Genomic DNA, 11,183 nt, shown 5'->3' with positions numbered 1-11,183 from the left:
GCACAAGGTCAGACACATTTTTGTTATGCATCCATTTTGTGCTTTCTACATAGGAAAAGGGAGCTTTGATGATTTGTACAGAGATTCAGAAGAACTCTATTACCTAAGTTGTGCTTTGAGGTTTGTCCCCATAATGGTATCCCAAGTGCAATAAAACATATATCTAGGTGTCCTTCCCATTCTTTGTAGACTTCACAATGCTAATAAGGATACTCCTGTTGTTCTGGATATCTCTGATGAACCATGTATGATTTTTAGAACACAATAGCTTGATATTTACATCAATATATACCAGAATGAAAATTAAGCAAACTCCCTAATTAGTCTAAAATGGGAAAAAAACTCTATATAAATAATTTCTTGTCTTTCTATTTTATACAATTTTAAAATAGTATGATCAATGTCTCTCCCTGAGAAAATTACTCAAGATAAGAATTTGGCTATCTGTAGAGAAAGAGTAAGGCCTTAAAATGCTATACCAATAAATACAGTAAAGTTTAATTGGGATCTATTCTAATGTATTGAAAACAAAACAAAAAAAAACCTATCTATTATCATGACAGCTGAAGGAAGCAGAATAAAAACTTTTTATGTCTTATAAATAAATTTATGATTTGAAGTACTAGGAATAAAAAGGGAAGATATAATTATAAATTTGTGCCTCTGAGAATGTTATTTAATGAAGCAAACAATAATAAACCTCTAGTCAAGAACCAGTCTCACATTGTTAGCAATTTCTACTAAAAGGGAAGGAAGGAACCCAAGGAATCACTATACTGAGATAAATTAGTGTCTTCATTTCTAGTGAGCTTTACCACATACATTTGTGTCAGTATCCCTATAGACTCATCTCTCAGTGTGTTTTTGAATATGAAATGACTGGGTGAAGAAAAACTTTTTTCTCATCTCAAATACAACAGGCTAATTGTGTTACATGATTACAAATCTTCAAAAATCCACGATGTTGATACATTTAAACTGACTACTCTTCAAAGCTGAATGTTTCCTAGTGTAATAGGAAAATTGGGAAAATTGTCTCCTTGGAGACAGATGGGCCAATTGGTCAATGTGATCTTGGGCAATTTACTGAAATGTCAGCATCTTTGACCTCAACTGTGAAATGGAGGGTGATTCTGTCTTATAATGACAATCTGGCAAAGATGACTTGGAAAGCAAGCTCTTAGAACCTCAGCCATTTCCATCCAGCACAATGAACTCAGCAACAATAGCAAATCACAGGACTGGGAGATGATGGCTCATTTGGTAAAGCTTGAGCACCGGAGTTTGGATCACTAGAGCCCTTATAGAACTAAAAACAGGTATGCCTGTACACACCTGGAACTCTGGTCCAAGAAGGAAGATAGTGGAGACAGGTAGAACCCTGTAGCTCTCTGCCCAGTCAGTGTAGCTGGAGTGCAAGCAATGTGTTCAATAGAAGACCACATCTCAAAAGATAATATGGGAAGTGATCTAGGAAAACACCCAACATTTATCTCTGATTTCCACAGGCACATCATCTACAACCACATATACAAGTGCACATATACACAGTATGCTATGGAGCATGCATGCATGTGTTCTCTCACTCCCCCATGCTTTAAAGTATTTTATGTTGTAACTTATAGGAGACCATTTTAAGTCATCTAAATAGAAGATTGTTTTCTACAGAGTATCTCTTCCAGCTCAAAAAAGATGACTCAGGTATGCCTTGCTCCACAAATAACACTCTTAACATTAGTATTTTAAAATAAAAAGAGACCTCTAGGATACAAATATTAATGTACAAACAGGAAACCTGAATCTCCTAGAAATTGCTCATTGTAATCAATTCTGCAAGAATAGCAACAAACTTTCTAGTTTATAATTTAAATGTTTTCAAAACACTAGGATGTTGTCACAAAGCAAGTTTCCCCCTCAAGTTCCCCACAATGAGGCTAGCCTTCTTTTTCTTGTCTTGCCCACAAGTTAAAACTAACTGCAAAAACTTTTACTTTGGTAGTTGAGCTTGCAAGTGTGGAAGGATTGTTTATTGGTTGGGTTTTTGTTTTGGTTTTGTCTGTTTGTTTATCGGTGGGTGGGTTGGTTGATTGCTTGGTTGGTAATACAGAATATGTGGTACTTTAACTCTCAGACCATAGTCCCCAATGTTCAATACTATATAATAACAAGTCTACTTTTATAATAACAATACTCTTCATTTGGAAGTCCTTGCCAAACTCCCCTGGGTCTGCTATAGGACAAAACAAAAGACAGTGCCTATCTATTTCTCCTGAAAATGAAGGTTAACCCCAACACTCTGAATACCTTGATGAACTTGGGATGTTTACTTGGTGGGAGGTGGGGTCATTCTTTACAAATGTTACATGATGAGTTGCCTCCCAGTCTCATTTAGAACTGAACCCCATAGTTGATGTTATTGATCTTGTGGGTCCCTCAGACAGTGCCACCTGGTCACCTACAACTTTCTCCATTTCTGGAAAATTACTCTTAATAATTACAATGGGCTTGTATGAGGTGTCAGAGCATTTAACTCCTCTAGTCATGGTTCTACAGGGTTGACTTAGGGAAACATTCTTTCTTCATGCCATGTTATGACAGATTCTGAAGTTATTTTTATGGTCCATGCTTCCCCCCCTCCACAAAGCTTCAAGCCCAGACCAATCTACCCCTATGATTTAATTTTTTTCCTTCTTCATCTCACTTTTTCACTTTGTTACAGATTATCTAGAAGCACGTTCTCTCTCTCTCTCTCTCTCTCTCTCTCTCTCTCTCTCTCTCTCTCTCTCTCTCTCTCTGTGTGTGTGTGTGTGTGTGTGTGTGTCTCTCTGTGTGTCTCTCTCTCTCTCTCTCTCTCTCGTGTGTGTGTGTGTGTGTGTGTGTGTGTGTGTGTGTTATGGGTGTGCTGAATGTACTTGTATGTATACAGGTTCAAGTTCCTGTGCCTGCAAGTATAGAGTCTAGAGTCAGACATTGAGTCTTTCCTCTACTTGTCTCTGACTTATTCATTTTACATAGAGTCTCATTCTGAACCTGAAGCTCTTGCTTTTGACTAGGTTAGAAGTCAGATAGTGCCATCTACTCTCTTGTCTCAACCCACTTCAGTGCTGAGTTATAGGTTCCTATGGAACTATACTTATGTTCTTATGCTGGTGCTAGGATCTGAAAGCATCATTTGTGATTACACAACAAGCACTTTTAGCCACCGAGGAATCTCTCCAACATAAAAGTACTCTCTTAATAAATTATTTGTATAAACAAAGACAAGAAAAAACCCATTTCTGTGTCTAATTTCAGGAGATATAGTTGCATGTTATTCCTTAATTTCTCATTCCAAACTTTTATATAGTGCTTTTGTATACCAGAAGCTGGTCATTAGATATTGTCCTAGTTTTCTTCCATCAGAATAATTAGAAATCATCTGAGGGCTTTTTAATAATCAATATTGCTTTGGCTCAAGGGGGAAAGAAACCTTTCAACTCCACAGCCATCTATACATCAGTCTATTTTTTTTTCTTTTGTCCCTGATTGCTTTCTGGCAAAAGAGAAAGAAATGACTGTTCTTCCCCCCATTTTAAAAATTATATATTTGAGTATCCAACATCTAATCCTAAATACCAGTATTTTCCAGTAAAAAGAAAAGAAGATTATCCATCACCTCCAAAAACAGAAAAGAAAAACAAGCCAAGATGCACAAACAGAAGAAGGAAAAAATCAATTTTCTCCAGGTCACTCACCTACATCATTCCTTCAGAGTAGAAACAAAAAACACAAGAATTGGGTTTGTTCTTTCACACAATCTGTCCAAAAAAGAAGCAGACAAGGAAGAATGAACTAAAGTCATCTGTAGTTTAAAAAAGCTTTCTTGTAAGTAAATAATGTGCATTTAAAGGTCACTCCTGACTCTTTTCACTTAGTCCTGACATGAAAAATGTTTGATTGCCATGAAGAGCATCCTGAGCTCATGTGAATCTAGCTCACAGAGAGGCGACATTAATCTGGACAACTTGGAGGTGTAATGGCAGCCTCATGTCTCTCACCACCGAAGCAGAATCTTTGAAAAGATAAAGTGAGAAGGGACATTCTGTATAACATTCCAGGTTAGAGGTCATTTATATTATTTTTGTAAATTATCAGAGAGCAAGTATTCTAAGAGATGCATGCTACCCAGTCTCTATCAAAGATACGCAATACTCAATTCTATCACTGTAGCTTGAGAGCAACCACTGACATTACTTAAAATGAAGAGAATGGATGCTATCCAATAGTCTATCAGATGGACATGGAAGTTTGAATTTTGTGCAACTGTTATACAGCACAAAATAATTCTTTTAATTTTTTAACTGTATAGAGAAATGAAAATATTCCTAGCTCATGGCCCTTACAAAACTGAAATAGACCAGACATGGGCTGTGGTTCAATAACTCCTAGACTGCTCTTCATTTATAAGGTGTAATAGTTTAATTTACTCAGGAATAGAGGTTGATTAGTGAACTTTAGAAGTTAAAGTACAGACACACACACACACACACACACACACACACACACACACCAGGTTTTTTTTTCCTCATGAGGCCCTGACTTTTATTTTACCTGCAGCCTGCCAAATGCAACTCAAAATGGCCCCCTTTAGCAATTTGCCTTCAGTTCCTAGTCAAATGAGGATTGAAGCTATGTGCAAATTCATTCAAGATGCAGCTTTTAAAAATCTCCCTAATCTTTGATTCTTGTGCCACCCACACTTTTTGACAGTAGTGTTTAACTAACTTGCATTTACAAGAGTTTTCCCAAAATATACAACTCAGCAATTTTCTTCCTCATTAAACTATGTAGAGCAGTAGTTCTAATTATTCCTAATTCTAAGAGCCTTTAACACAGTTCCTCATGTCGTGGTGACTCAAAGCTATAAAATTATTTTGTTGCTACTTCATAACTGTAATTTTGCTATTGTGATGAACCATAATGTAAATATTTGGTATGCACGATATCTGATGTGTGATTACCAAAGGGGTCAAGACACACGGGTTGAAAATTGCTGATTTCTCTAAAACAAATTGCTACCAGCATAGTGGGGTGTTCCTATGACAGCCTGATCATGTTTTGGGGAGGATTGTGGAAGGATTTTGGAACTTTGGGCTAGAAGAGCCATTGGGTATTAAGAGCTCTATAGAATGTTCTGTAGCAGTTTGGAAGACATTATTGAGGACAGTACAAATGAGGGAAGCCTGGCTTGTAAAATTTCAGAGGGAAGATTAAAGACTCTTATTGGGGCTGTTGCTGTTTTGATTGTGAAGAATCTGTGGTTTTGGTTAGCTGGAGCTGTGATTATTAACAAGATACCAGAACTAATAAAGAGAAACCTTTGCATTACTGGGACTATTGATGCTGGCCATCTGTAGCTAAGAGATTAGTGGTGATTAAGAAGAGACCAGCATCACTGGGGTGAAATCTTTTGGGAAATTTTTTCTGGGAGCACAAAGAGGCTCTGTTTCAAAGATAGCCAAGGTTGTACCTCATGCTGTGGCTAGACTTGGTAATGTGTAAGAATCACCCAGTTGGTACTGGTTTTGAAGAAATGAAGGGGTCAAGAAGAACAGCTGAGGCTCAGCACTGTGAGAGGCCATGGAAGGACATTGGTGAAAGTGCAGCCTCACTTGAAATTAATGTTCCAGTATTGAAGGGATCATGCAAAGGAGTTGAGGCTTGCTACCATGAAGAGAGCCTATGAGAGGCTATTGGTGATGCCTGTTGCAGCGGGAGACAGCAGTGTTTTGGAGATGCCAGTATCATGAGATGACCATGAAGAAAAGCAGTGGCAGTGGAGAACAGGCATCTCCATCCCAGAAGACAAGGTTTGTGCTATAAAGGGCAGAGCTGGAGAAGTGACTCAAGCCCTTGGAGAAGCCCAGATGTTTATGAGTGGATCCCAGATATTGGACAGTTAGAGTTTTGATCTTGCTTTTGATTGTGACTGTGCCCTGCTATTTTTTTCCCTTTTGAAGGAAGAAAATATTTTAGTGGAGCCCACAGTTAAGAGACTTTTAATTGTAAAAAGACTGATTTTCAAGAGATTGGATATTTTTAAAAAATTGCAATTTCAATATGTAAGACTTTGTAAACACTGTGGGACTTTTAATGTTATTTAGATCTTGGCAATAAATAAGAAAGTAAAGGTTAATAGTATGTTTGTGTGTCAAGTTGACACGGGGTCAATTGTACTGGCTATTTTTGTGTCAACTTGAAACAAGCTGGAGTTATCACAGAGATAGGAGCCTCAGTTTAGGAAATGCCTCAATGAGATGCAGCTATAAGGCATTTTCTCAACTAGTGATCAAAGGGGAGGGCCCTTTGTGGGTGGTGCCATGCCTGGGCTGGTAGACCTGGATTATAAGAAAGCAGGCTGAGCAAGCTAAGGGAAACAAGCCAGTAAGTAACATTCCTCCATGGCCTCTGCATCAGCTCCTGCTTCCTGACCTGCTTGAGTTTCAGTCCCAACTTCCTTTGGTGTTAAACAGCATACGGAAGTATAAACTGAATAAACCATTTCCTCCCCAACTAGCTTCATGGTCGTGATGTTTTGTGCAGGAATAGAAACCCTGACTAAGACACATACTCAGGTGACTTCATCAGAACCTTCTCCCCATCTTAACTTGTAAAATAAATGCTAGAGACAATGATTAGGCAGGGGAAGTAAAGTAAAGAGATAAAAGGTTTAAGGGAAAGGTGAGAAGAGACACAGGGTGGTCAGTGGGGGAAGAAGAGGTAGAAGGAAGATGGAGCTGAATTATATGACCTGGAGAAACCAAAAGTTATAAGGAATCTCATAGCTGGAGAATAGTGTTGTGGTAGATCTGCCCAATCTAGGTGTGCAACTTGTATTCATATTAATTGAGCTGTATTTTCTTTTCATGGGCTTATTTTGGTTGGACAGGTCACTTCAGCAGCTGGGGGGTATTTGATTTACAGATTACAGTCTATCATTATGGAAGCTGAGGCAAGAGCTTAAAACAGGAACCTGGGAGCAGGAACTGAAGTAGAGGCCATGCAGAAACACTGCTTTAGTGGCTTGATTCCAATGGCGTTATTAATTCACCTGGGATCACCTGCCAGATGAGGTATCACCAACAGTGGACTTCCCATATTGATTAACAATAAATAAAATGCACCACTTCATGCTTATAGGACAGTTTGATGGAGGCATTTACTCACTTGAGGTATCCTTTTAGATGAGTCTAGCTTGTATAAAGTTGATAAAATAAAAAACACTATCTAGCACAGATGTGAAAAGTGAAAGTATCCTACACTTATGGTGGAAATGTAAAAAAAAAATCTATCGAGTATCATGACTGGGATTTGAGACCCAAAGGTAACTGGTGTGGCAATCCTAGTAGATGCTATGAAGAACAAGAAAGTAAAAACCTAATTGCACTGAGATATCACTATACACACACCAAGAAAATTGATATGTTTACTTCTGTTTTTTTTAATATGAAACCTGTCAAAAACAGATTGTAAGTATAATTGTATTGAATTTAGGTATATAGGTAGGTATTTTATTTTCTTTCAGAAGGATTTTTAAAGACTTAATGCCGAAGAATTATGGGAGTAAATATACTTGGCAAAGAAAGACAACTGCTTGAAAAGTTAGCATTCAGACTTTGTGTATTAGGTTTTGTTGTTGTTGTTGTTGCTGCTGCTGCAACATTCAACTTTGCCAAATTATATTTCCTTTTGGGAGGTACAATGTCTGCTTTATAAAGCATCTGGCTTCCATCTCAATTCAGAGCTACAAGCAGATCAGGCGCACTGCCATCAGGACTTGAGTGCTGCCCACAGAGAACTGGCTGCCCAGGGTAGACACAAGAGCTCTCTCTTCACTGAGCTCACTCGTGAGCCCAAGCTCTCTTTCCACTGATGCTCTGGGGAGAGCTTACTGGAAACTCTTAGGGTACATATATCATGCTACTGCTTGAGTCTGTGCCCTTCAGGCTTCCATCTGCACCCACAGCTAGAGCCAGCCCATTGCCATCCGAACTCACAGCCTGTCCATAGAAAGCTGAACATCCAGGACAAATCTCTCTCTGGAACCCATGGACCATGGCCCATAGATACACAGAAAAGGTAAGCTCTATTCAGATATAAGGAGATCAACTAACTAACATCAAAGATAAGTAGATAGCAAGAGGCAAGCACAATAATCTAAGCAACAGAAACCAAGACAACCTGGCAACATCAGAACCCAGCTCTCCCACCACAGCAAGCAGTGTGTAACCCAGCACACCAGAAAAACAAGATTTGAAGTCAAAAGCATGCCTCATGCTAATAATAGAGGACCTGGAGAAGCACATAAATAACTCCCTTAAAGAAATACAGGAGAACACAGAAAACCAAGTACAAGCCCTTAGGGAAACACAAGAAAACACAAGTAAAGAGATGAAGGAATTGAACAAAAACATCCAGTGTCTAAGAATGAAAATGGAAACAATAAAGTAAAATCAAAGAGATTCAATCCTGGAGATAGAAAACCTAGGAAAGAGGTCAGGAGTGAGACATAAGCATCACCAACAGAATACAAGAGATGGAAGAGAGAATCTGAGGTGCAGAAGATAACACAGAAATCATTGATACAACAGTCAGAGAAAATATAAAAATTTAAAAGCTCCTAACCCAAAATACACAGAAAATCTAGGACACAATGAGAAGGCAAAACCTAAGGATAATATGGGTAGAAGAAAATGAAGACTCCCAACTGAAAGGCTCAGTAAATATCTTCAACAAAATTATAGAAGAAAACTTCCCTAACCTAAAGAAATAGATAACTATGAACATACAAGAAGCCTATAGAGCCCCAAATATATTGGACCAGAAAAGAACCTCCTTCTGACACATAATAGTCAAAACAATAAATATTCAAAACAAACAAAGAATACTAAAAGCAGTAAGGGGAAAAGAACAAGTAACATATAAAGGCAGACCAATCAGAATCATACCAGACATCTCACCAGAAATTATGAAAGCTAGAAGATCCTGGACAGACATCATACAGACCCTAAGAGAACACAAGTGCCAGCCCAGGTTACTATATCCAGCAAAACTTTCAGTTACTATAGATGGAGAAAACAAGATATTCCAAAAAAAAAACCCAAAAAAACAAAAAAAAAAATTTACACAATAGCTGTCCACAAATCCAGCCCTAAAAAGGATAATAGAGAAAAAAAATCCAACACAGGAGGGAAACTATACCCTAGGAGGAGCAATAAAATAATCCTCTTGCAACAACCATAAGAAGAAGGGAACACAAACATAATTCGGCCTCTAACAACAAAAATAATGGATAACAACAATCATTATTCCATAATATTTCTTAATATTAATGGACATAATTCCCCAATAAAAAGACATAAACTATCAGGCTGTATATGTAAACAGAACATAGCATTTTGCTGCCTACAGGAAACTTATATCAGCAAAAAAGACAGGCACTGCCTCAGAGTAAAAGGTTGGGAAAAAAACTTTTCAAGCAAATGGTCCCAAGAAACAAGTTGAAGTAGCCATCCTAGTACCTAATAAAATGGATTTATAACCAAAAGTTATCAAAGAAGATAAGGAAGAAAACTTCTTACACAGCAAAGGTAAAATTTATCAAGATGAACTCTCAATCCTGAACATCTATCCTTCAAATACAAGAAACTCTGCTAAAACTCAAAAGATATATTACACCACACATAACAATAGTGAGAGACTTTAACAACCCACTCTCATCAAACAGATCGTGGAAGCAGAAACAGAACAGAGACTAACAGAAGTTAGGAACCAAAGAGATTTAATAAACATCTATAGAATATTTCAGTCTAAAACAAAAGAATATACCATCTTCTCAGAAGCTGATGGCACCTTCCCCAAATTTGAACATATAGTCAGTCACAAAGTAGGTCTAAACAGATCCAAGAATATCAAAATAATGTCATATATCCTTTCAGATCTCCATGGACTTAGTCTGGTGATCAATATCAATAAGAACTACAAAAAGTCCACATGGACATGGAAGATTAACAATACTCTACTCAACAATATCTTCGTCAAGGAAGAAATAAGGAAACAAACAACTTTTTTGGAATTTAAGGAAAATGAAGGCACAACACCCAGGCTTATAGGACACAATGAAAGCGGTGCTAAAAGAAAAACTCATAGACTAAGTGCCTCCAAAAAAAAAAACTGGAGAGAGCATACACTATCAGCTTGACAGCACACTATAACGCTCTAGAACTAAAAGAAGCAGACACAGCCAAGAGGAGTAGACAATGGGAAATAATCAAATTAGAGCTGAAATCAACCAAATAGAAACAGAAAGAACTATACAAAGAATCAACAAAACCAGGACCTGGTTCTTTGAGAGAATCAACATTATTCATAAACCCTTAGCCAGACTAATGAAAGGGCACAGAGAGAGAGCATCCAAATTAATAAAATCAGAAATGAGAAGAAAGACATAACAACAGAAACTGAGAAAATTCAAGAAATCATCAGATACCACTACAAAAGCCTATACTCAACAAAGGTGGAAAATCTAGAAGAAATGGAAAAATTTCTAGACAGATATCTGGTACTAAAATTAAATCAGGATAAGATAAATTATCTAAACAGCCCCATAATCTTTAAAAAAATAGAAGCAGTCATCACAACCCTCCAAACCCAAAAGCCCAGGATCTGATTGGTTTTGTGATGAATTCAATCAGACCTTCATTGAAGACCTAATATCAATACTCTCCAAATTTCCATAAAATAGAAACATAGGAAACACTACCCAACCCATTCGTTGAACCCACAATTATGCTCATTCCTAAACCACACAATGACCCTACAAAGAGAATTTCAGACCAATTTCCTTCATGAACAGAGATGCAAAAATAAAATTAATAAATTCTTGCAAACCAAATATAAGAACACATCAAAACGAACATTCAACATGATCAGTTAGGCTTCATTTGAGGGATGCAAGTATCATTCAATATATGGAAATCAATTAATGTCATCCACTATATAAACAAACTCAAAGAAAAAACCCACAAGATCATCTCTTTAGATGCTGAGAAAATATTTGACAGAATTCCACACCCTATCATGTAAAAAGTCTTAGAAAATCAGGAATTCAATGCCCATACTTAAATATAGGTAAAACAATATAC

Source organism: Micromys minutus, assembly GCF_963924665.1.
Source record: "Micromys minutus genome assembly, chromosome: X".
NCBI classification, from domain to species: domain Eukaryota; kingdom Metazoa; phylum Chordata; class Mammalia; order Rodentia; family Muridae; genus Micromys; species Micromys minutus.
This window is presented reverse-complemented; position numbering follows the sequence as displayed.